At 39.4% G+C, this 27,901-nt stretch overlaps 2 pseudogenes; both read right to left on the reverse strand.

Annotated features, from left to right (window-relative positions):
• Positions 1 to 1,684: 1,684 nt before the first annotated feature.
• The window catches only part of LOC133981647 (NACHT, LRR and PYD domains-containing protein 12-like), a 56,759-nt pseudogene continuing 30,542 nt past the window's right edge, over positions 1,685 to 27,901 (reverse strand).
• LOC133981643 (NLR family CARD domain-containing protein 3-like) lies at positions 2,626 to 26,817 on the reverse strand (annotated as a pseudogene).

Genomic DNA, 27,901 nt, shown 5'->3' on the forward strand with positions numbered 1-27,901 from the left:
TTAAAATCATAATTGTGTGGCACTCTGTTGTGCTAAAGGTACTGCTGTTTGCATCCAGCTTGTGACTTTGATTGCATGTCATCCCCCAATTCAATCCTCTCTCTACTCCCGAATGAACACATAAACTGCCCAAACAATACTTTAACAAGCAGGATGGCCAACAGATCACAGATTAGAGGAGGTTAGATTACTTCTGGTGATCATGTAATCATGTTGTTTGTTAACACGTTAGCCACAAATAATCATTTCTATCATTATTTATTTTGTATTAGTGAAACAAAGACATAACAGGTGAGACAAGACACACTATGTTTAACACCTGAGGACAAATCTACTTAATATTTAATAGACATCGCTGTCCAGTGGTGGTGAACACTTCTCAGTAATACACCAAACACCTGCAAAATGCACAAGTTTGGGAAAAAAGAGATGCATCAAAAATGGAGGAGGGACTGTTTTAATGTCAAATAATACACAGTGTATAAGGTAATGTAATGTAAAGCTTTGTTTCATTTACTTATATTTGAGCAGGTGATATGAACACTAAACCAGTGTTTGTAGGGAATAAGTGAGAGCTGAGGGCGCCCTCTGGTGTTTATTATAAACTTCAGTCTGAGGCCATAAATAATCCATAAATAACTGTACAAGTAGTCTCATACTGAATCTAATTACATGAATGCAGCATCATTTTAAACTCTATATGTCTAAATAATGCAGGGAAAAAAATAAAATGATTTTTTAAAAAGCTTTTTTGTGTACTGGTGGATTCAAAAAGCTGTTTTAATTTCACTTAAGAGGGTTTTAGAATAAGTATTTTATTACTTTTGAACTCTCAGAATCTAAAAGAAGCATTATGACCCTGTGATAAATGTTATCCATCATAGTTTTTCTTTTTTCCTTTGTAGTGTGGTCAACAGAAACATAAGGGAAATATGACAGCAGAAGAAAGCAAATACAGTGATCTGACCTTTGGAGAGTGGGACTGTAAAAGAAGTGTTATTGTCTCTTGATTAAATATGATGTATGTTCTTTCTTTTTCTTGTTCTGACCTGTTTTGTTTTGTTGTCTATTTGTGCTTATGTGTTCTTTTGGTTTCTGCACACTTCCAATGTAGAAAAAGAAGAAAAAACAAAAAGTAAGAACTCATCTTGTAGCAAAGCTATGTCTTTATTTACAAAGGAGGCAGTAAAACCTCAGACACAAAGTTACACTGAGAGGAGGAGAAAACAAGATGGAAAGGATGTGATTGGAAAGGGCTGGATCACATGATCTCACCTACAAGTTTAAATGATATATTTATTGTTAAAGCCTCCTGATTGGCTGAGCAGTGTTTACTTACAGACTGATGCAAATGATTTGTTAAATATGGTTATGAGATATAAATGATTCATCTTGACATCATCATTATGCAAATAAAAGCTGGATACCTTTAATATTTACACACTGAGACTCTCTGAAATGTAATGTGGAGCCTTTAAAAGTGATCAGTGTTTCAAATCAATGGTAAACACACAGGTAAGCAGTGAAGTGATGATAGAAATGGAGTTAACTCTCAGTGTGATTCTGAGACGCTTGATAAATATGAGCCCAGACTCACAGTCTGACTTATAACACCTGTTTTTATCTTTATCTGCATCAAACTGCTCATGTAAAGTGCTGACTTCAGCTAAATCCAGAGATAACTGTTCAGTTTGTAGTCAGTTAAGAGACTTAAGTGAAGACGATAAAATCCAGATCCAGATTCCAGCTGATCCTCTCTCAACACTCCTGGATGTTCAGTCTCACACTGACAGAGACCCATCATCCTTCCATCTGATGAGAGAAGAAGAAAGAACAGAGGAGATAAATGAGTGTTTAGTGAGACTCACTTCATCAGCTGTCAGTCAGTGATGCAGCACATCCAGTATAAAGAGCAGCAGGGACTTCAGTCCTGTTCAGACCAGAAGTGGAACAGCTTTGCAGCGTAGCTTGCTTCCTTTCAGCTCTCATGTTAAGGTGTTGGAGTGAACACACTGAGCTCCAAGCTCACACACCTGCACACACTTTTACTATCAAGTGTGTTTCCTCTGCAGATTTCACTCAAGTACACAGAGGAAATAAAGTGCTGAGAGTCATGAACACATCATTACAGCAGAAACAGAGACATTCACTCATCAGTTCACTGATGGATTTACTGCTGATACATGTCAACTCTTATCAAAGTTTAAAGCTACAGAGTCTCTGTGGGATTTGAAGATGTTTCCTGCTGTTAGATCATCACATGACAATCAGTCAGAGCTCTCAGATAAACAGCTGCTGTGATTCCTGGACTTCAGCAGAGGTTCTGGTATGTATAAAGACCACATGGTTACTAAACATAATGATGCTTGTGTGAAATCAGAGCCAGTGATTTGCAGGCTGCAGTCAGACTGATCTTAGAGCTCTGACAAAGATGAACTGATCAATAGTTTAGTGTTGAAATGAGAGAACAAACACTTTGAGATCAGATTTGATGGTGTGACAGTTTGATGATGAGGACCACTGTCTCTATACATCTTGTAAGGCTGTCAGATGTAATCCAGCTTTATTTCCTGCAGACATCAACACAACAACAACAGTCGTCTTCACATCAACTCAAACACATGATCACAACAAGCTTCTGGCTCATCTGATTGGCTGACTGTTCTCTCTCTCTCTGTCTTTCTGTCCAATCCTGAAGCCTGTCACCATTCTCCTCTCACAGCTTCACTCAGGAAAGCAGCACTGAGAAGGTTGGAGGTTCACCAGGAAATACTGGATCTTTGCTTTGATACTGACTGTGTTTAATACTAAACTGCTGAAACCGGCACAGACTGACTCCAACTCTCTACTGACCTCAGAGTCTCCAGTCTGCAGTCTGGACTCTGCTGAAGATCAATCAGCTGCTTCAGTCCTGAATCCTCCAGGTTGTTCCATCTCAGATCCAGCTCTCTGAGATGGGAGGAGTTGGACTTCAGAGCTGAGGCCAGAGAAGCACAGCTGATCTCTGACAAACTGCAGTCCCTCAATCTGAATAAAGAATAAAAGATGTGAGTTTAGAAGACAAAGTTCCTGTTTGAAATCATTCAGTGTTTCATAATCTGTTGAGATGTGAAGAAGGTTTAGAAGCTGCTGAACAGCCTTCAGAGGATCTGAGAGGAGCTGAAAATAGAAAGATTTTTAAACATCAACTAAAAACCATCTGTTTAGTCTGGCTTTATGTCCTGTTTTATTAATTTATGCTTTTATTATTTATATTTATTTTATTTATGATCATTATTTTTTCATTCTGTTTTATTTTATCAACATTTTACTGTTAATCATTATTATTTATTTTATTGTATTTGTAATGTATTTTGTGTAGTAGTTCACAGTTTTATTTATTTGTTATTTTTCATTGTTTGTATTATCTTTTATTTATGTTTTATCATCAGTTTTAACTTCTCATTTGTTATTGTGTTGTTCAATTAAAATGTTTTGCTTCTAAACCATCTGTTTAGTCTGGCATTATGTCCTGTTTTATGATTTGATGCTTTTATTATTTATATTCATTTTATTTATTATCATTATTCATTTTAATTCTATTTTATTTAATCATCATTTTGCTGTTTATCATTATCGTTTATTTTATCATAATTTTCCTAGTTTACTAATGTATTTTGTGTCGTAGTTTACAGTTTTATTTGCTATTTTTATTGTTTGTATTATCTTTTATTATTTATATTTTATCATCAGTATTTTAACCTGATTATTTATTTCTGGTTCATTGTTTGTACAGATGACTGTTGTAACAGATGTAGTGTTTGTGGTTTGGGATGGAGGGAGAGCCCTTATGTGTGTGTCCATGGTGACTGTTTTATATTATTGAATTGTTTAAACTTTTATCATTATTATTATTATTATATATTCACTTGTTTATTTATTAATATATTCATTTATTTATTGTTTAAACATTTGGTAACTTTCAGGTTTTGTGCCTGAGGAGCTGCTTGAAAACAAAATGTTTCATCTCTTATCTTCTTATTAATATTTTATATAAAATAATAAAATAATCTTAACTACTCATTTTATAGTTGTATTAACCTTTAGTTTCATATTTCAGTCAGTACAAACATAACATATCATCATAAAGCTATGGAACAAACAAATACTGAATATAGTTTTCATTGTTTAATAAAGTGGAAAACATGAATGTTTTATGTCAGCACACTAAAGCAAATTCCTGTCAACTATGATGAGATGACAATAAAGTTTTGACTCTTCAATCTTGTATTGAAATGAACATAAAGGTTAAATTTGAGATGAAGATCAAATGTTGAAGAAGTTCAGAGTCAATCAGCCAGTGTTGGATTTTGAATGCTTTATTAAATATGTTTTAAATATGAAGCTCAACAAGATGCTCAGTGTGGATCAGCATCAAAAATCTATGTGGTCAAATCCCATCAAAACTGGAAAGATTCAAACTAAGATTTGAATGTTTGAAAGTATGTTTTTAAAGTGTTAACTATGGTTTAAAATGAATATGTGAAAGCAACATGTGAATGTGTAAATGTGAAGGGGATTTGACCTCATAAACATCATCCTTATGTCTGCAGTTTAGTGTCACCACAGCTGTCACATTATATTCAATTTATGTGATTTGACATGGACATCACAATAGCATTGGAACTGTAACATACAATTATGCACAGGCAGCAGATGCACTGGATTTAGTGTTTGTAGCTAAACACTGATTTAAATCACCTGACCACAGGAGGCTTTAAAAAAAGTTAAAAAAAGATAAAAGATAAAAGAAAAGAAAGAAAAAAAAGAAAGGAAAATAAAATGCCAGTGTGTGTGTACAGGGGTTTTAGGTGTGACAGCAGTGTAGTTTCTCTTTTAGCCATGATTTAACTGTGCTGACTCTACTGGAGTGCTTCTGCCTCGTAACTCATTCAGTAAGCAGGGAAGGAGCACCACCATGTACACCTTTAAAAGAAGCTTTAGGCTGGAATAGCTTATCAACATTTCCAAGGTGAACATATTGTGTTTCTTCAAGATGTGACAGTGCTGCCACCTCATTGGTTCTTTGTCCAGGATTTTGATTGGCTGCTTATATAGTGATATGATGGGTTTTATAGTTGATTGTGAGGCTTGTGACCAGGTAGTGATTCAGTATGACAGCTGTGACAATATCATGGCATGTAGATACTTTCTGATGAGTCTGAAGCAGTTGACATTTGATTGAACCTTTTTTTAGGATATTATTCACTTGTTGATCAAATTTTAGATGTGAGTCTAAGATGATTCCCAAGTACTTGACATTGTCAACCTCAATAATCTCAGCACAGAAGTAAGAAATGGTGTCTGACCTCAGAGTCTCCAGTCTACAGTTTGGACTCTCCAGTCCAGCAGACAGATGCTTCACTCCTGAATCCTGCAGCTCATTGTTAGTCAGATCCAGCTCTCTGAGATGGGAGGGGTTGGACTTCAGAGCTGAGGCCAGATAAACACAGCTGATCTCTGACAAACCGCAGAGCTCCAATCTGAATAAAGAATAAAAGATGTGAGATTAGAAGACAAAGTTCCTGTTTGAAATCATTCAGTGTTTCATAATCTGTTGAGATGTGAAGAAGGTTTAGAAGCTGCTGAACAGCCTTCAGAGGATCTGAGAGGAGCTGAAAATAGAAAGATTTTTAAACATCAACTAAAAACCATCTGTTTAGTCTGGCTTTATGTCCTGTTTTATCATTTTATGCTTTTATTATTTATATTTATTTTATTTATTATCATTATTCATTTTATTCTATTTTCTCTCAACATTTTACTGTTGATCATTATCATTTATTTTATTATCATTTTCCTAGTTTACTAATGTATTTTGTGTCGTAGTTTTATTTATTTGTTATTTTTATTGTTTGTGTTATCTTTTATTATTTATATTTATCATCAGTTTTAACTTCTCATTTTTTGTTAATGTCTTGTTTAATTAACATTTTTTGCTTTTTTAGTTGTTTTAATAAAAACTGACACAGCGTAAGAAGGAGAGACTGTTTGCTCACCTGTCTGTGTGATGAGAAACATCTACAATCAACAGAGAGGCAGCCGGTAAGACGGCAAACTTTTAAAGAGAGTCTGCAGAGAATTATTACTGCAGCTGAACTGTCTGTGCTAGATTTTTAACCACGGGGCTGGTTGATGATTTAACTCTTTAAATGCAAACTGATGATTTATATTTTTAATTTTTAATCTGTTGATTGCGAGGTTATTTATTAATGTGATACTTGTTTAATTCATGTGTGGAAGATTGGTTTAAAAACAGTGTGTCATTTAAAAGCTACATCATTTAAAACATTTATCATTTAAATATTAAATTGAATGAATATGACAGTACAATTTCACATATTGTTAAAATGCAGTAAACATTAAAAGGTACTAAAATTAATTCATTACCTGATGTGAAGTAAATAATTATAACAGTGAGTAACTTTATTTGCACTTAATGTTTAATTTAAAGGAAATAGGACACTTTGGGTTAGGGTTAGGGTTAGTGAGTAGAGGGATCTTTCTCTTTCAAGTGGAGAAGCTGCACAGATTCTTAAGAAAGACAAAAGAGGAGGAATAAAAGTAAATAAACAACATGAAATAAGTCAATAAATGGTGAATGGACTGCACTTATATAAAAGCTTTCTAGTCTTCCAACCACTGAAAGCTCTTTTATACTACAAGTCACATTCACACATTGCTGGCACAGACATCAGGAACTATTTGGGTTCAGTATTTAGTCTAAAGACACTTCCACATGTGGGCTGGAGGAGCTGGGAATCGAACCTGCGATCTTCTGACTGCTGGACGACCCGCTCTACCTCCTGAGTCACAGCAGCCCCTAAATAATAGGAGGAGTCCGAGGGACTCCCTGGAAGTTGAACTTTCTCTGTTAAGTTCCAGAGTTTCATGGATTTCTTCTTCTCCATTAATTTCAGTGATAAGAAATAAAGACACAGCTCCTTGTGAAATATGTAGACACTCTGTTGTGTTTTCAGGAATCTATTCTGATGTAAAAACAACAAACAAGAATAATGATGATGTTGATATCTAAGTCATGTGATCCATCTTTTATAATCATACAAAAAAAAAATCACATTTTCTTTTAATTCAGAGAAATTGTGAAATTAAAGAAATAACCAGTAATGCAAATCTTCCCTAAAGACACTAACAACTTTACATTCATTAAATATTGTTTCAATATGTTCATTACACAATGAGCAGTTATGATCTAAATCATCGTCTTTGATCGCACATCTCAGAAGAAGGTTAATGCCTCCTACTTTGATACAAATGTTTCCTCAGATATGAAACCATGAACTGTTTTCATTTTCTTTTAATAGTAATATTAATACACTCAATGTCAAAGGCTTTTAGCCCTCCTTCCTCATACTCTTCATCATCATTCATTTTATAATATAGTGTGATTTTCTTTTCCAAATAGAATAAAAAGTTAACCTGGTTTATAGCTTTTATTGCATTTCGATGAAGTGACATTGAGTAATCTGAGTAAATTCATCTTTAAATACACTCAATGTTTATTAGAAACCTTCAGCCAATAATAGAGAAGTCTGTTTGTGAGCACGAGTTCAGATCAGATTTACATTATTCTACATTATTCCAAATATGGAGATAATCTAGTGAGTTATTATCCTTTGTATTGTGTATGCCGAGGTATTTAATGGTTGATTTAACAGGAATATTATGAACTGTCATCAGATGGAAGTTATTCATTCACATTTTAAAGGTTTCATTTTCATTGAGATGATTTTTGTCATTTAGTTTCTATTTTTCATGAATATCATCAGTCAGCTGACTGATTGGCAGCTGTTTGACTAAAACTGTCCATTTTTAAAAATGTGAATATTTTATAAGAATGGAGATAATTTGTGCTGCTGTGATAAAAAGCAGAGGAGAAACAGGACAACCTTGTTTAATTCCTTTATCAGTATTTAGTATCTTTGTTAAGTAGTTTAACTACATTTATAAAGTTTGTTAAAGGCTTTAAAATTAAAATAAAACCTTCATCTTCAATGAAATGATTGTAATCCAGTGAGTCAAACACAAGTTATATATTGTTATGAATTGATCCTTTTATAAAATCTGACTGTCTTCTTCTTCAGTGATTTTTAGAGGCGGTTTGCATCCTAAATGTTACATTACTGCCTTCTACTGGACTGAAAATCAGACTCAGTTCTCCTATCAAATCTAAATCATTCTATATAAATAGAACTTGCCAGTCTCAGCAGCTCCTGCACTTCCTCTCCAGTCATTTCCACCACATCCAAAAACGTTGTGACTGCATCAACAACTCTCTCTGTTCTCAGCGGCTCAGTTAATCAGCACAGCCACAAATGCTCAGAACTTCATCTCCTCCTTCCAAAAACAATCTTCATCATGCTTCCTACCTGATTTGTTCTCCCTCACTTGTTGAATCTTTTCATTCCTCGCTGCTTCCTCGTGGCTCAGCCTTGTCTTGGTCCTGATCCTCATGACTTCCATCTCTTTCTTTCTCTATGGACAGTCTGCTTGCCTCATGACTCCCCCACACTCATTACACTTGGCTTTGTTTTTCACTCTTTCTGCTGCTGCACGTCTCATCTCCACATTATCCACATATCCCCAAATCATGTGTGCACACCAGCGAACTGTGTGCAAATATCCAGCAGCGTCTGCACTGCCACTCAAGGCTGCTAATATAGCGGCTAGCAGCTAAAAGCTCAGATTTTTGTGCACATCGTAATAAGTCAATGTGCACAAAGTCGACATTTTACACATCATGCTGCTCTAACTGAGTAACCACTGCCCACTCTGTGTGTGTGCTTATGTGTATGTATGTGTGTGTGTGTGTCTGTATGTGTGTGTGTATGTGTGTGTCTGTATGTATATGTGTGTCTTTATGTGTGTATGTGTGTCTGTATGTGTGTATTTGTGTATATGTGTGTTTGTGTATGTGTGCGTGTGTGTATGTGTGTGTGTATGTGAGTGTGTGCGTGTGTGTATGTGTGTGTGTGTTAGTGCGTATGTGTGTTTGTGTTTCTGTGTGTGTGTGTGTGTGTGTGTGTGTGTTTGTTTGTGTGTGTGTTCTGAAGGATCAATATCAATGATCAGACATTATTCATTAAAACCAGACGGGGGGTTCCGGTCCTCTGAAATGAGGCCAACGCGGAAGTAACTTAAAACTGCATTCTATCAAAAGGCCACCAGGGGGCGACCGTTTTGGTGTCAAAAGGACTTCCGTCTCTATACAAGTCAATGGAGAATTCACCAACTTCTCACTTGATTTCTAACCTCAGTAAACGTTTTCAAAATGTGTTTATGGTCTCAATCGCTAGTTTAAAGCCTTCTTCAATGCAGTATGATGTTCATTTGGGACAATTTGGCCTCCCTGATTTTATATGTAACGATAAAGCAGGGTATGCATTAGGGCGTGGCTACGTCGTGATTGACAGGTTGATTGGTTCACAGGTTCCGGAGGGTGCCCATATTAGTAGAATCCGTTTTTTATTTTTCCCAGCATGCACCTGAAATTTTCAAGATGGCGCTGCTCAGATCCTATACTATTGGCCTCCGAGCAGCAGTCCACAAACAAATGGGTGACGTCACGGATGTTACGTCCATTTCTTATATACAGTCTATGATTAAAACACATCAAAGAATATAATAAAGACATATTTCTCCTTCATCAAGTAAACTGGATCAGTTTCAAACAGATATTGGTTGAGAGGATCTTCTGTACACAGATATGACTCTTTACCAACAATTACAAACATTCATTTAACAACTAACAGTGAACATTTTCTACAGTTTCTTTAAGAATCATCTTTTATAACTACACACTAAACTTTGTACAGTAACACAATGAAAATATGGAAATAAAAATATTTTTTTGTACATAAATAAGTTTCAGCTGTTAAACATTAAGATCAACAATAGTAACAGACAGTCAGTGAACTTACATCAGAGTTTCCACTTTACAGTTTGGACTCTCCAGTCCAGCAGACAGACGCTTCACTCCTGAATCATACAGCTTGTTCCTGCTCAGGTCCAGGTCTGTGAGATGGGAGGGGTTGGACTTCAGAGCTGAGGCCACAACTTCACAGTGAGTCTCTGAGAGTCCACAGTTAGCAAGTCTGTGATGACAGATAATATGTAATACACACTTTAATATCAAATATAGATTTTAGGCATTTTGATCACTAAACAAACTGAGATGTGACGACTAGCTCAGTTCTCTCTGTTGGCAGAGCCAGTCGGACATTAATCACAAGGTTGATGGTTTGAAACTTGAGCTTCTGTCCACATGTCCAAGTGTCTTTGAGCAACACACTGAATACTAAACTGTACTTGTACATAAAAAATGTAAGTCACTTTGGACAAAAGCTGCTAAATGAAAGTAATGTAAACGTGTCATGTTGTGATTTCCCCTTCAAATCAAAGCTTACTCTCTCTGCTGCAGTGATTGCTGCTTATTTGTCTTAAATGTCTCCTTGCTTTGCTCAATTGAGTTCGTTCAATTCTTGTGTCTTAGTCCCTCCCTCCTGTGGCGGCGCGCACAGTCGCAGCGGCTCACAGCTCTCCACTCTGGGTGCATTGTTTTGTGTGTGGCTGTGTGTGTTTTTGGCTGTTGGACCGCTTCCATGACATTCCGGAGGACATAGCCAGGTCTCCGGGGTCTACGTGGTTAGTACCTAACGGCGGCAAGCTCAGGAGGAAGCGAAAACAAAGCAAAAGCGAGGCTGCAGGGCCGGCCCGCTAGCGCGGCTAAAAGGACAACCATTTAAGCCACCGCTTCCCAGCATTTTCCTCTGTAATGCCAGGTCCATGAAAAACAAAATCGACAATCTGCAGCTGCAGGTGGCAGCCAACAAGTGCTTCCGTGAGTGTTGCATTTTTGTAATAACAGAGACTTGGCTGCAGCCATCCATACCGGACACAGCTATCAAGTTAGCAGGCCAGACAGTCCATCGTCGACCGCAACGGCAACTCCGGTAAGAAAAGAGGAGAGGGTGTATGCCTATATATCAATGACAGCTGGTGGAAAAATACTAACACTGTTGACAGTCATTGTTCCCCAAACCTGGAATATCTGACTGTGAGATGCAGACCTGTCTACCTACCTCGTGAGTTTAACGTTGTCATGGTAAAGGCTGCATGCATACCACCTGATGCTAATGCTAGCATAGCCATGGGCGAGCTGTAGAAGGCAGTCAACAGAACTCTCATCCTGATGCACTGCACATCATTGCTGGGGACTTTAATCATGCTGACTTAAGAACTGTACTTCCCAGATTTTATCAGCATATTAAATGTGCAACAAGGGGGGGAAACACACTGGACAAAGCCTATTGCAACACCCAAAAACGCTACAGATCAATTCCTCTACCACATCTAGGTCTGTCAGATCACATGTCCATACTGTTAATTCCTGCATATACCCCCATCAGGAAGAGAGTCCCCCCAGCCGTAAAGACTGTGAAAACCGGCAGCTTATAAAACGAAGATTGAGGACCACTTCAGTAACAACACCACGTGGCAGGCATGGCAGGGAGTCCAACATCTCACCAACATCCAACATCTCACCCATTATAAATTTATTATAAATAAATTATAAATCCCTACCACAAAGGCTGAGGGTGACACTAGACTTGCAGAGGAGCTGAACAACTTCTTTGCACGTTTCGAGGTGGAGGGACCCAGAGCAGCTACATCAGACTGCAGCAGCTCTAGCCTCACCGTGCAGGAACAAGAGGTGAGGGGCGCACTGAGGGCCGTGAATCCTAGGAAGGCTGCCGGACCAGATGGAGTAACTGGGTGGGTTCTCAGGGAATGTGCAGACCAGCTGGCTGGTGTCTTCACCAACATCTTTAACGAGTCACTGTCTCAGTGCATTATCCCATCATGCCTGTAGTCGGCCACAATCGTCACGCAGCCCAAAAAGACCATCATTAGCAGCCTCAACTACTACCAGCCATTGGCTCTGACACCAGCCATAATTAAATGTTTTGAGAAACTGGTCCGACGTCGCATCATGTCCTGCCTCCCGGCCACACTTTCACCACCTGCTGCTGGATCAGGGACTTTATATCAGAGCGTGTACAGAGAGTCAGAGTAGGCCCTCATCTTTCCACAGCCCTCAGCCTCAGCACTGGCTCTCCACAGGGCTGTGTGCTAAGCCCTCTTCTGTACACATATGACTGTACCAGCACCCACCGAAGCAACGACGTCGTTAAGTTTGCTGACGACACCACTGTGGTGGGACTCATCTCAGAGGGTGATGAGACGCCATACAGGACTGAAACGCAGAGGTTGGTGGGGTGGTGTACTGAAAACAATTTGGTCCTCAACACATCAAAAACCAAGAACTGATTGTGGATTACAGGAGGAGGAAGCCCGTTCTTCAGTCCATCTACATCAACAGGGAGGTTGTGGAGAGGGTGCCCAGCTATAAATACCTTGGTGTGCATATAGATGCAGACCTCAAATGGAGCACCAACACCTTGGAGGTTGTGAAGAAGGCCCAACAACGCCTCCACTTTCTGAGTATCCTCAGAAGTGTCAACCTAAAGAGTGAGCTGCTGACAGTTTTCTACCGCTGTTCCATTGAGAGTGTGCTCACCTACTGCATTTCTTTGTGGATCGCCAGCTGCACCATAGCACACAAGAAGGCACTTCAAAGGGTCATCAAAACTGTCACAAATCACGCACAAACAGACTGACAGTTTTTTTTAACAGGGCAATAACAATACTAAATGCAAACATCTAACATGACTCATCTCTATTGCACTTTTTTACACTGAACTGTTACTTATTTACTCTTCGCGTCAATCATGATTCCCTTTTATGCACTGCTACTTTTGCATTTATTTTAATTTATATGTGATTGATTGGATTGATTGAACTTGCTTGTTTGCACCGGAGGGAACAGTAGTCCAATTTTGTTGTACTATTGTACTTGGTATGATTGTGCAATGACAATAAAGATTTATCTCTTATCTTCTAAGATACAAGGGAGAGATGCAGGAAAAGATGTGAGAGAAGAAGAATCCAGGAAACATGTTTTTGGACGTCTTTTCCTTTCAGGCATCATCTGAAGTGACGTCAGCTGTCAGTCTGCAGCTGTTAACAGCTCTTTAGTGTCTTTTGATGTGCTGGACTTTAAATGTGATGTAGTGTTAAACATGAATAAGGGTGTACAGTTAGCACTGCCAGCACAGTGATGTAGTGATGTCCTCCAACATGACAAAAGAGAAGGTGAAATATCTCTGCATGTTTCTCTTTAAATAAACTGTTTGACAAACATCTGCAGGTTATATTGGGAACAGATCCATCAGACCAGTTTGTAACTGCTCACACACTGAATGCACATTTCTACTTTTTAAAATCTATTCATTATTTACATCTGCATTCATTGATATTCTGTTTGTAATTCATTATTTAATAATCCATGTTATGATGAGAATGTCTCATAATGTGAAGGAATAATTGAGGCCAGTAGCTTTTATGTTTGAAGGAAAGAGGAAATGTGTAAATCTATCTTCCATCAAATGTGACTTTGTGCTTTGTCACAGTCTGGCTCTATGTATGTTCCTCTCAGCTCTGAGTAAGTCTGGCTCTACTAAGTTCAGCTCTCACTCACCACAACTTTCTTCCTCTCTGCTTTATGTGACTATCTAGTCATGTACAGTGCTTCTTATGGAGCGGCTTGTTTAGTGTTGGCTTAGTTACTCTTCATGTAGAATTCACTCTCTTAGCTTGTATTTATCCTCCATCATTTATGTGTTACACTTGTGTTATCCAGTCCTTTTGCTCATTTTCCTCCTTCAGTGTTTCTGAGCATCTTGTGTCACCACAGTGGTGATGTCTCTATGTTGTTAGTGTTCAACATTAGATGGACATTAAGCAGCTCTGCACTACACCACTCCCATCTGCCCTGCTATCACTGCAATCAGATCATTCCCCTCAGTTGACCTTCCCGCCCATCTACACACAAACTATCAAGAGACACTTTCACCTTCCTGGCTGCTGTTATATAGGAGCATGTGTTTAGTTTAAGGCATTGTTGGAAGGAAAATGTCATCTGAGACACTACTGCATTTTATTTTGTAGGAACATCATCTGTCTCATTGTGTTTTTAGTGTTTTCTGTGTTTCCTTCCTGTGTTCATGTCCTCCTCCCCAGCCTGCTTCTCCCTCATCACTTTCCCTCCACACCTGCCCTGCATCAGCCTCGTTAGCCCCTCCCTGCTCCCTGTGTCTTCCCCAGCTAATCAGCTCCTTTCCTGTTCTCCTGCTCCACCTGCACCTCCTCCCCTCCTCAGGTTACTATGGATTTAAGTCCTGAGAGCTGTTGCACTAAAGCAGAATTAAGGAATCCAGGATAACTGAAAAAGCAAGCCTCAACAAAGTCTCACCAGCTCATCCTGGCTTAATCTATTGCACGTTCGCTAATCCAGGATGAGGATATGCGAATATGTCAAGCGTGTTCACGGCTTTCTTATATAGACGATCAATCACAGATTTACTGATGCAGACATGGAAAAAACGCATGCCGCAAACCTCTTACCAAGTGAGCAACAGCTTCCAAAAAAAAAAAAAAAAAAAAAAAAAAAGGTCACACACTCTAATATTTCGTTGGACTGCCTTTAGCTTTGATTACGGCACACATTCGCTGTGGCACTGTTTCGATAAGCTTCTGCAATGGCACAAGATTTATTTCCGTCCACTGTTGCATTCATTGTTCAACAAGATGTTGTATTGATGATGGGAGAGTCGGACCACTGCGCAAAGCCTTCTCCAGCACATCCCAAAGATTCTCAATGGGGTTAAGGTCTGGACTCTGTGGTGGCCAATCCATGTGTGAAAATGATGTCTCATGCTCCCTGAACCACTTCACAATTTGAGCCCGATGAATCCTGGCATTGTCATCTTGGAATATGCCTGTGCCATCAGGGAAGAAAAAATCTATTGATGGAATAACCTGGTCATTCAGTATATTCAGGTAGTCAGCTTTTTTTGGCCAGGCAGTGCATATTCAAAGATAAATAAGTCAGATGTAATTAAACTGAGAGAAAAAGCCTGATAGACAACAACGGACCGACTGAATGTGTAAGTAGTCCAAATATAAACATTTAATAACCACTAATCTCAACTGATCTTTGTGTCTCCACAAAGTTCAAATGAAATTCTCTTGCTCATAAAACCTGAGCAGCTTCAAACTGACTCACTTTAATTATCACTGTGCACTCACACCAATGAAACGTTATCAGCAGGAAGAGCTTTGCAGACTTTTTATGGGTTTCACCTCTCAGGCTACATACAAGCTGGTAGCTGCAGCACAGATATTACACGTATGTGCCTGTATATAAAAATAAACAGACACATTATAGAAAGGTACAGCAGGCACTGTCCACTGTAAAATACTGTTGTCTGTTGTGATGAAATGATTCAACTCAAACTTGAAAGCTGAAGATCTTTTGCTGGATTTGTAAAGAAGCTCCATCACCCAAAGGAAGAAAACTAGAAGGTGAACAATAAACTTTCAAATCTATCAATCATTACAAATAAATAAAATAACTGTTTACTAATGAGAGCTATAAACAAACCAACAATAAAATGAAGCTTTTCTTGCTCTCATAGCATTTGTAACATGTGAAGAACATTTTGAAGTGAAGCACTATAAGTCAGAGTGTTGGTGTGCACATCCACAAACCCTCAGTGGGACCGGTGCTGGATACTAAATCTATTCAACTGTGATACAAGGAGAACTCACACACTGGAATCACAGCTCCATTTCATTTAACTGGAACATTTCCAGCGACTACAGGTCTTCCTCAGGCAGAAACCCACAGGAGGGAAATGAAGGATATATACTGTATATCTAAATGTCCAGTGACATCATCATCTAATCACATTCATATGTGTCAAGATATCCTCATCACCAGGAAAATAACAACATGAGTGTGAATAGAAATGTGTGTTTGACTTGTGATGAGGATATCTTGACACGTGTGAATGTGTTTGCAGGTTCTCCTTGTAGTCAAACACTACTCATGTATAACTTTGGCAACAAGCAGGTGTAACACATGTTTAAAACTTTTATAGTGTAAATGTGTGAATCTTTACTGTAATACTGATGCTTCAGATGAGAAAGCAGCTTTATAATGTTGATAATCACATCTGGACTTACCGAGCCTTTCTGCAGTTCCTCACAGCTGGGATCAGTCTCCGTCGTCCCACATCTGATGCTTTGTACTTCTTCAGGTCCAACTCATCCAGAACCTCCTCTGACATCTGCAGCATGTAGGCCAGAGCTGAGCAGTGGATCACAGAGAGTTTCTTCTCTGATCTGTTCTTTGACTTCAGGAACTCTTGGATCTCCTGATGTACTGAGCGATCGTTCATCTCCATCAGACAGTGGAAGATGTTGATGCTTCTGTCAGGAGAGATATTATCACTGTTCATCTCCTTCAGGTTGTTGATGACTCTCTGGATGGTTTTTGGACTGTTGTCTGTCTGACCCAGCAGGCCTCCTAAGAGACTCTGGTTGGACTCCAGAGAGAGGCCATGAAGGAAGCGAACAAACAGGTCCAGGTGGCCATTTTTACTCCTGAGAGATTTCTTCATGGCTCTCTTTAGGAAGTCATCCAGAGATGAGGAACCGTTGTAGTCGTCGCGGTCGTGGTCGTCGTCGCCGTGGTCGTCGTCGTCGTCACTCAGAGATGAGTAACTGTTGTATCCTCCCAGGAAGTCCTCCAGTACCTCTGTCTTCCTGCTGGTGTAACAGTGGTAGATGTAGACTGCAGCCAGAAACTCCTGAACGCTCAGATGAACAAAGCTGTAGACTGTTTTCTGGAAGATCACACTCTCTCTTTTGAAGATCTCTGTACAAACTCCTGATAACACCGAGGCCTCTGTGACATCAAGACCACACTGCTCCAGGTCTTCTTGGTAGAACATGATGTTTCCTTTCTCCAGTTGTTCAAAAGCCAGCTTCCCCAGCTTCAGAAGAAGTTTCCTGTCAGCCTCCGTCAGCTCCTGTGGACTCGTCTCATGTTCCTCATCATACTTGTTCTTCCTCCTTTTTGTCTGAACCAGCAGGAAGTGTGAGTACAGGTCAGTCAGGGTCTTGGGCAGCTCTCCTCTCTGGTCTGTAGTCAACATGTGGTCCAGAACTGTAGCAGTGATCCAGCAGAAGACTGGGATGTGACACATGATGAGGAGGCTCCTGGATGTCTTGATGTGTGAGATGATTGTGCTGGACTGCTCTTCATCACTGAATCTCTTCCTGAAGTACTCCTCCTTCTGGGCGTCAGTGAAGCCTCGTACTTCTGTTACCCTGTCCACACATGAAGGAGGGATCTGATTGGCTTCTGCAGGTCGGGAAGTGATCCAGACGAGAGCTGAGGGAAGCAGCTTCCCCTTGATGAGGTTTGTCAACAGCACGCTGACTGATGACTTCTGTGTGACATCAGACACGACCTCACTGTTGTTGAAATCCAGTGAAAGTCTGCTTTCATCCAGGCCGTCAAAGATGAACAAAACTTTACAGACAGCGAGCTTCTCTGCTGTGAGCTTCTGTAATGTTGGATAGAAAACATGGATCAGCATGAGCAGACTGTACTGCTCATCTTTGATCAAGTTCAGCGACCTGAACGAGAACAGAATCAGCAGACTGATATCTTGGTTGTTGGAGCGCTGTGCCCAGTCCAGAGTGAACTTCTGCACTGAGAAGGTTTTTCCAGCGCCAGCGACGCCGTTCATCAGAACCACTCTGATGTGTTTAAAGACTTCACAGATGTCCTGATCCTTGGTTGGAGCGTCATAGAAGGTCTTCATCTTGGAAGCTGTTTCAAGCTGCCTCACCTCATGTTGGGTATTAACCTCTTCAGTTACCTGGTGGTCAGGTAAGACTTTAAAGATGTCCTGACACTTGATTGGAGCATCATGGAGGGTCTTCATCTTGGAAGCCGTTTCAAGCTGCCTCACCTCATGTTGGGTATTAACCTCTTCACTCTGTCCCTCTGTGATGTGGACCTCAGTGAAGATGCTGATTAGGAGGATTTCACTTCCTGCTTCATCAGTTCCTTGAGTCACACATTCACATGTGCTGCTCAGACTGATCTGATGTTCATCTAAAACCTCCTGCAGACCACTTTCTGCTGAAAGAGAGAACAAAGGTAGAATGAAACAGAAATCAGTGTGACTGTTAATGTTCAGTAGGATAGAGGAGGTAGATTCCTGTCCTGTTTTCAGAGATGATGACATCAGCAGACAGATCTTCAGTCTTACTTTGTACACTGCTGGTCTGACTGTCTGCCTGCAGTCCAGGTCTGGTTCTGGATCTTTTTCCACACTGGGGACAGGAGGAGTGTCCTGATGAAGCAGACTGGTCCCAGTATGAGGTGATGCACTGTCTGCAGAACCGGTATCCACAGCTGGTGGAGACTGGATCCTTCAGGACGTCCTGACACAAAGAACAGCAGGACAGCTGCTCCTCAACATAAACATCCCTCTTCTTCCTCCTCCTCCTCCTCCTCCTCTCTCTGTGGACATGAACACATTCTTTATGTCACATGACATTAGTGGAGGCCAACCGACAGCTCGCAAGCTGCATGCAGCTCTTTCCCCACATAAACAGTCCAGACTGTCAGTATTTACACACTCACACAGTTTCTGTTCTTCAGGCTCTGAGATTCAACACATTCAATTTGAAATAAAATAATATAAATTACAATCACAAGAGTTTAAAATTAATTAGAGACAACTGAGTTTTCTGATCCAGAACAGCTGATCAATTTGTTTTACTCTGACTGTCTTCACTCTGACAGAGACAACAATGTGCCAGCAAAGGCAGAGAAGAAGAAGAAGACTGCAAGCTAGTAAACATGGATGTAAACAATGCAGCATTTAAAATAGATGTTTGATGAGGAGGGAAGTGGATTCAACACATTAGTTAGACCTCAAGGAGACACACAATGTGTTTTGGTCTGTTAACAAGAAAACTCCACAGGCTCCTTTAAGCTACTCTGAGACATTAAAAGTCAGGAACAATAAGCAGGAGGAAACTGAGCCAAACAGAAAAGTCCACTAGTGAAAAATAACAGACTGCTGCTCTTTTGTGTTGTGCTGCTGAACAGAGAGCTCTGCTAAATATCTTCATAATGCATCTTTTCATTAGTGTTTCTCTCTCTCTGTTTCTGCTATAGTCTCTCTCCCTCTGTGTGAGTGTGATACAACAGTTTGACACATTTGACTTTTCCCAAACGTTAAATGTCAGACTCAGTTTCCTCTGCTGCAGTGGTCAGTCTGCAGTGATAAATCAGCTGCAGCAGGCTGTTTCTATACATTTACATGACCTCCTCCCATATTTAGTGTCTTTGAACAGGAACACGTTAAGACACAGTCTGTATTACATGAGACCAAACATTGTACCTGCTGCTGCAGTCCTTTAGTAAATAAGGACAGACACAGTTTGACTTGTTAGTAAATCCTTAGTAAATATCACCCTGGGTTACCTGCTGCTACTTTACATTTATTGACTGGAAAATCAAACAGCAATACCAGCCCTGTCTCTGTCTCTGGTTAACATGAACATGAAGATCTGTTGTAGATTACAGCTGAATGGAAGCTACTTCATTATTTCTTTCCACTGTGTTTCCTTCATATCTAAACTACAACCTTCATGAATCATCTCACTGAATCATCTTCAGCTCAGTTTACAGTAGAAACAGTCTCTTACTTTGTGTCTGAGGGTCCAGGTTCATTACTGAAGACTGGAACACGTCCTTTAGACTGGTCACTCTTCATAGACAGACAGCTGGATATTACAGACTCTGCTCTGCCCTCCTCTTCCTCCTCTTCCTCCTCTTTCTTCATCTTCTGGAGTCTGAGAGGTAAACCAGTAACACTGGAGACACACACACATACACAGTATAATAAACTCAGTCCTGCCTCTCAGCTTAGTAGCTTCTTATTAGTTTACATGACTTTAACTACAACCATGTGTGTTTTCTAGTCATCACAAAGAGAAACTTTGACTCTGGTTTAAATCCAACAAACAGACTTCAGATAAACTAGTGTGTGCTTCTTAACTGTGACTTCTCTCTATTTAGAGGCAGCAGTGAGTCACGTTATGAGCTGCTGATTGTTAACTTTCAGTTAGTTTTTAAACATATTATATATAATTGTTAAAAATGTGTATACGTTAAAAAAAAACAATCTAGCTATCAATGTTAAATCTAAATGTTAAATCCACACTTGGCGACCAATTTAACATTTACATTATAGTTACATTTTTTTTTTAAATATACACATTTTTAACCATTATATATAACATGTTATTTTACATGCATTTCTGTCTTAAATGAAAACAATGAGCTAAATATTCAAAATATATCAGCTATAAAACTCTAATCAACATTTAATCAATAATGACAGTAATCATTATTTACAGTCCTGATATTAACACTCACCTGCCTCAGACTTGCTGTTTTCCTCCTTCTGCGTACTGACTTTAAAATGGTGACTGACTGAATACTTTCACTTCCTGTCTGTTTGTTCCTTCTTTAGTGGAAGTCACGTGTGTGTGTGTGTGTGTGTGCGTGCGTGCGTCTGTGTGTGCACGTGTATGTGTGTGTCTGTGTGTGTGTGTGTCTAGATTCACTTTCAGTTTAAAGTGCGAGATGTTAATTTAATTTAAGAGCTTTCTGTAAAGTTCTCTGACTGTTTGTTGGGTGTTACAAACACAGACATGAAGACTTCCTCATTGTAGTAAAAACTGTTATTTTCTGCGGGTTTATTTCAGAAAGCAGGTTAAACAAACTCTGAGTTGAACCCTGAACTCTGAGGGCGCACTCACACTAGGGCCAGTTGTTCCGTACCATGCTGAAGCACGGATGTCCCCCCTCCCCTGTCCCCCGCTGGCCCGCACTCACATTACCTCAAACCCAAGTGTTCTCAAGCACGGTTGCCTCCGACACATAAGTTGTGCAAAAACATAGGCAGACAGTTTCCTCTCATAAAACATGCACAGGTGTGTGTTGGCGTGCTGTGCGCCGGTAAAACACAACACAGTCGATCAGTTAACACAACGCACTATGATTAAAAAGTGTAAGCTTGTTCTTCTGAGTCATGCCTGTGTAGTATGCAGTACTACAAATACTAGTGTAAAAAAGACTAGTAAAAGCAGACGTACTGATTCAACTCTTTACTCCAGTAAAAGTAAGACTTAGTTTAATGACTCAGAAGTCGCCAAATGACTTTAACAAATTTTCATTCGTTTATATAATGCAGATTTGTAAAATATGACTTTTATGAAGGTCACAGTCAGATAATAAACTTAGCATTTCATAATTGTGGTAGCAGCGGTGCAGCAGATGTAATGAAGTCCACGCAGCACGCTGGATGCTAACTAATATTAAGCATATAGCCTTTTCATTATAATGTCAATGGACATAAATTGAGTTCATTTGCCTTAATAATGATAAAATAATACACAAAAAATGGTCGGATTGGGAACCCATACATGCATAATGTGTCCACGTTGCATTTAGTGTTGCACTAAATGAACAGGGCTCAGCTGGTGTTGCCTTTTAAAATCGTCGATTTCCCGGGATTCCCGGGAAAATCGGCTTCTTTTCCAGGGATTTAAAATGTCTTTTTCCGGGTTAAATATGAATCCCTAGCGCGCATGCGTGACCAAGTGTACCGTGCTCAAGCACACCTCTTCCAACCGTACCGTGCCAGGGAAGTGTACCGTACTCAAGCACGGTACACTTCCACTCACACTAGCCAAATAATCCGGACTTTAGGGGGCAAACGTGCTTGGGCCTAGTGTGAGTACGCCTTATGTGAATTTAATTTAAGCTTTCTGTAAAGTTTTCTGATCCAGAACAGCTGATCAGTTTGTTCAATCTACTCTGACTGTCTTCACTCTGACAGACACAACAATGTGCCAGCAAAGACAGAGAAGAAGAAGAAGACTGTAAGCTAGTAAACATGGATGTAAACAATGCAGGATTTAAAATAGATGTTTGATGAGGAGGGAAGTGGATTCAACACATTAGTTAGACCACAAGGAGACACACAATGTGTTTTGGTAAGTAAGTCAATGTGAACATGACTTTAGTCTGTTAACAAGAAAACTCCACAGGCTCCTTTAAGCTACTCTGAGACATTAAAAGTCAGGAACAATAAGCAGGAGGAAACTGAGCCAAACAGAAAAGTCCACTAGTGAAAAATAACAGACTGCTGCTCTTTTGTGTTGTGCTGCTGAACAGAGAGCTCTGCTAAATATCTTCATAATGCATCTTTTCATTAGTGTTTCTCTCTCTCTGTTTCTGCTATAGTCTCTCTCCCTCTGTGTGAGTGTGATACAACAGTTTGACACATTTGACTTTTCCCAAACGTTAAATGTCAGACTCAGTTTCCTCTGCTGCAGTGGTCAGTCTGCAGTGATAAATCAGCTGCAGCAGGCTGTTTCTATACATTTACATGACCTCCTCCCATATTTAGTGTCTTTGAACAGGAACACGTTAAGACACAGTCTGTATTACATGAGACCAAACATTGTACCTGCTGCTGCAGTCCTTTAGTAAATAAGGACAGACACAGTTTGACTTGTTAGTAAATCCTTAGTAAATATCACCCTGGGTTACCTGCTGCTACTTTACATTTATTGACTGGAAAATCAAACAGCAATACCAGCCCTGTCTCTGTCTCTGGTTAACATGAACATGAAGATCTGTTGTAGATTACAGCTGAATGGAAGCTACTTCATTATTTCTTTCCACTGTGTTTCCTTCATATCTAAACTACAACCTTCATGAATCATCTCACTGAATCATCTTCAGCTCAGTTTACAGTAGAAACAGTCTCTTACTTTGTGTCTGAGGGTCCAGGTTCATTACTGAAGGTTGGAACATGACCTTTAGACCAGTCACTCTTCATAGACAGACAGCTGGATATTACAGACTCTGCTCCATCCTCTTCTTCCTCCTCGTCCTTCATCTTCTGGAGTCTGAGAGGTAAACCAGTAACACTGGAGACACACACACATACACAGTATAATAAACTCAGTCCTGCCTCTCAACTTAGTAGCTTCTTATTAGTTTACATGACTTTAACTACAACCATGTGTGTTTTCTAGTCATCACAAAGAGAAACTTTGACTCTGGTTTAAATCCAACAAACAGACTTCAGATAAACATGTGTGTGCTTCTTAACTGTGACTTCTCTCTATTTAGAGGCAGCAGTGAGTCACGTTATGAGCTGCTGATTGTAAACTTTCTGTTAGTTTTTAAACATATTATATATAATTGTTAAAAATGTGTATACGTAAAAAAAAAAAAACAATCTAGCTATCAATGTTAAATCTAAATGTTAAATCCACACTTGGCGACCAATTTAACATTTACATTATAGTTACATTTTTTTTTTAAAATATACACATTTTTAACCATTATATATAACATGTTATTTTACATGCATTTCTGTCTTAAATGAAAACAATGAGCTAAATATGATTAAAGTGAGCTAAATATTCAAAATATATCAGCTATAAAACTCTAATCAACATTTAATCAATAATGACAGTAATCATTATTTACAGTCCTGATATTAACACTCACCTGCCTCAGACTTGCTGTTTTCCTCCTTCTGCGTACTGACTTTAAAATGGTGACTGACTGAATACTTTCACTTCCTGTCTGTTTGTTCCTTCTTTAGTGGAAGTCACATGTGTGTGTGTGTGTGTGTGTGTGTGTGTGTGTGTGTGTGTGTGTGTGTGTGTGTGCGTGCGTCTGTGTGTGTGCACGTGTATGTGTGTGTCTGTGTGTGTGTGTGTCTAGATTCACTTTCAGTTTAAAGTGCGAGATGTGAATTTAATTTAAGAGCTTTCTGTAAAGTTCTCTGACTGTTTGTTGGGTGTTACAAACACAGACATGAAGACTTCCTCATTGTAGTAAAAACTGTTATTTTCTGCGGGTTTATTTCAGAAAGCAGGTTAAACAAACTCTGAGTTGAACCCTGAACTCTGAGGGCGCACTCACACTAGGGCCAGTTGTTCCGTACCATGCTGAAGCACGGATGTCCCCCCTCCCCTGTCCCCCGCTGGCCCGCACTCACATTACCTCAAACCCAAGTGTTCTCAAGCACGGTTGCCTCCGACACATAAGTTGTGCAAAAACATAGGCAGACAGTTTCCTCTCATAAAACATGCACAGGTGTGTGTTGGCGTGCTGTGCGCCGGTAAAACACAACACAGCCGATCAGTTAACACAACGCACTATGATTAAAAAGTGTAAGCTTGTTCTTCTGAGTCATGCCTGTGTAGTATGCAGTACTACAAATACTAGTGTAAAAAAGACTAGTAAAAGCAGACGTACTGATTCAACTCTTTACTCCAGTAAAAGTAAGACTTAGTTTAATGACTTAGAAGTCGCCAAATGACTTTAACAAATTTTCATTCGTTTATATAATGCAGATTTGTAAAATATTACTTTTATGAAGGTCACAGTCACAGATTCATAGACTCATAATTGTGGTAGCAGCGGTGCAGCAGATGTAATGAAGTCCACGCAGCACGCTGGATGCTAACTAATATTAAGCATATAGCCTTTTCATTATAATGTCAATGGACATACATTGAGTTCTTTTGCCTTAATAATGATCCAATAATACACTAAAAATGGTCGGATTGGGAACCCATACATGCATAATGTCTCCACGTTGCATTTAGTGTTGCTTTAATGACCAGAGCTCAGCTAGTGTTGGGATTCCCTGGAAAATTGGCTTCTTTTCCAGGGATTTAAAATGTCTTATTTCCGGGTAAAATATGAATCCCTAGTGCTCATGCGTGACCAAGTGTACCGTGCAGCACACCTCTTCCAACAGTACCGTACCAGGGAAGTGTACCGTACTCAAGCACGGTACACTTCCACTCACACTAGCCAAATAATCCGGACTTTAGGGGGCAAACGTGCTTGGGCCTAGTGTGAGTACGCCTTATGTGAATTTAATTTAAGCTTTCTGTAAAGTTTTCTGATCCAGAACAGCTGATCAGTTTGTTCAATCTACTCTGACTGTCTTCACTCTGACAGACACAACAATGTGCCAGCAAAGACAGAGAAGAAGAAGAAGACTGTAAGCTAGTAAACATGGATGTAAACAATGCAGGATTTAAAATAGATGTTTGATGAGGAGGGAAGTGGATTCAACACATTAGTTAGACCACAAGGAGACACACAATGTGTTTTGGTAAGTAAGTCAATGTGAACATGACTTTAGTCTGTTAACAAGAAAACTCCACAGGCTCCTTTAAGCTACTCTGAGACATTAAAAGTCAGGAACAATAAGCAGGAGGAAACTGAGCCAAACAGAAAAGTCCACTAGTGAAAAATAACAGACTGCTGCTCTTTTGTGTTGTGCTGCTGAACAGAGAGCTCTGCTAAATATCTTCATAATGCATCTTTTCATTAGTGTTTCTCTCTCTCTGTTTCTGCTATAGTCTCTCTCCCTCTGTGTGAGTGTGATACAACAGTTTGACACATTTGACTTTTCCCAAACGTTAAATGTCAGACTCAGTTTCCTCTGCTGCAGTGGTCAGTCTGCAGTGATAAATCAGCTGCAGCAGGCTGTTTCTATACATTTACATGACCTCCTCCCATATTTAGTGTCTTTGAACAGGAACACGTTAAGACACAGTCTGTATTACATGAGACCAAACATTGTACCTGCTGCTGCAGTCCTTTAGTAAATAAGGACAGACACAGTTTGACTTGTTAGTAAATCCTTAGTAAATATCACCCTGGGTTACCTGCTGCTACTTTACATTTATTGACTGGAAAATCAAACAGCAATACCAGCCCTGTCTCTGTCTCTGGTTAACATGAACATGAAGATCTGTTGTAGATTACAGCTGAATGGAAGCTACTTCATTATTTCTTTCCACTGTGTTTCCTTCATATCTAAACTACAACCTTCATGAATCATCTCACTGAATCATCTTCAGCTCAGTTTACAGTAGAAACAGTCTCTTACTTTGTGTCTGAGGGTCCAGGTTCATTACTGAAGGTTGGAACATGACCTTTAGACCAGTCACTCTTCATAGACAGACAGCTGGATATTACAGACTCTGCTCTGCCCTCCTCTTCCTCCTCTTCCTCCTCTTTCTTCATCTTCTGGAGTCTGAGAGGTAAACCAGTAACACTGGAGACACACACACATACACAGTATAATAAACTCAGTCCTGCCTCTCAGCTTAGTAGCTTCTTATTAGTTTACATGACTTTAACTACAACCATGTGTGTTTTCTAGTCATCACAAAGAGAAACTTTGACTCTGGTTTAAATCCAACAAACAGACTTCAGATAAACATGTGTGTGCTTGTTAACTGTGACTTCTCTCTATTTAGAGGCAGCAGTGAGTCACGTTATGAGCTGCTGATTGTTAACTTTCAGTTAGTTTTTAAACATATTATATATAATTTTTAAAAATGTGTATACGTTAAAAAAAAAACAATCTAGCTATCAATGTTAAATCTAAATGTTAAATCCACACTTGGCGACCAATTTAACATTTACATTATAGTTACTTTTTTTTTTTAAATATACACATTTTTAACCATTATATATAACATGTTATTTTACATGCATTTCTGTCTTAAATGAAAACAATGAGCTAAATATTCAAATTATATCAGCTATAAAACTCTAATCAACATTTAATCAATAATGACAGTAATCATTATTTACAGTCCTGATATTAACACTCACCTGCCTCAGACTTGCTGTTTTCCTCCTTCTGCGTACTGACTTTAAAATGGTGACTGACTGAATACTTTCACTTCCTGTCTGTTTGTTCCTTCTTTAGTGGAAGTCACGTGTGTGTGTGTGTGTGTGTGCGTGCGTGCGTCTGTGTGTGCACGTGTATGTGTGTGTCTGTGTGTGTGTGTGTCTAGATTCACTTTCAGTTTAAAGTGCGAGATGTGAATTTAATTTAAGAGCTTTCTGTAAAGTTCTCTGACTGTTTGTTGGGTGTTACAAACACAGACATGAAGACTTCCTCATTGTAGTAAAAACTGTTATTTTCTGCGGGTTTATTTCAGAAAGCAGGTTAAACAAACTCTGAGTTGAACCCTGAACTCTGAGGGCGCACTCACACTAGGGCCAGTTGTTCCGTACCATGCTGAAGCACGGATGTCCCCCCTCCCCTGTCCCCCGCTGGCCCGCACTCACATTACCTCAAACCCAAGTGTTCTCAAGCACGGTTGCCTCCGACACATAAGTTGTGCAAAAAAACATATAGACAGTTTACTGTCATAAAACATGCACAGGTGTGTGTTGGCGTGCTGTGCGCCGGTAAAACACAACACAGTCGATCAGTTAACACAACGCACTATGATTAAAAAGTGTAAGCTTGTTCTTCTGAGTCATGCCTGTGTAGTATGCAGTACTACAAATACTAGTGTAAAAAAGACTAGTAAAAGCAGACGTACTGATTCAACTCTTTACTCCAGTAAAAGTAAGACTTAGTTTAATGACTCAGAAGTCGCCAAATGACTTTAACAAATTTTCATTCGTTTATATAATGCAGATTTGTAAAATATGACTTTTATGAAGGTCACAGTCAGATAATAAACTTAGCATTTCATAATTGTGGTAGCAGCGGTGCAGCAGATGTAATGAAGTCCACGCAGCACGCTGGATGCTAACTAATATTAAGCCTATAGCCTTTTCATTATAATGTCAATGGACATAAATTGAGTTCATTTGCCTTAATAATGATAAAATAATACACAAAAAATGGTCGGATTGGGAACCCATACATGCATAATGTGTCCACGTTGCATTTAGTGTTGCACTAAATGAACAGGGCTCAGC

The sequence above is a fragment of the Scomber scombrus genome, chromosome 6 (genome assembly GCF_963691925.1).
Source record: "Scomber scombrus chromosome 6, fScoSco1.1, whole genome shotgun sequence".
Lineage (NCBI taxonomy): Eukaryota > Metazoa > Chordata > Actinopteri > Scombriformes > Scombridae > Scomber > Scomber scombrus.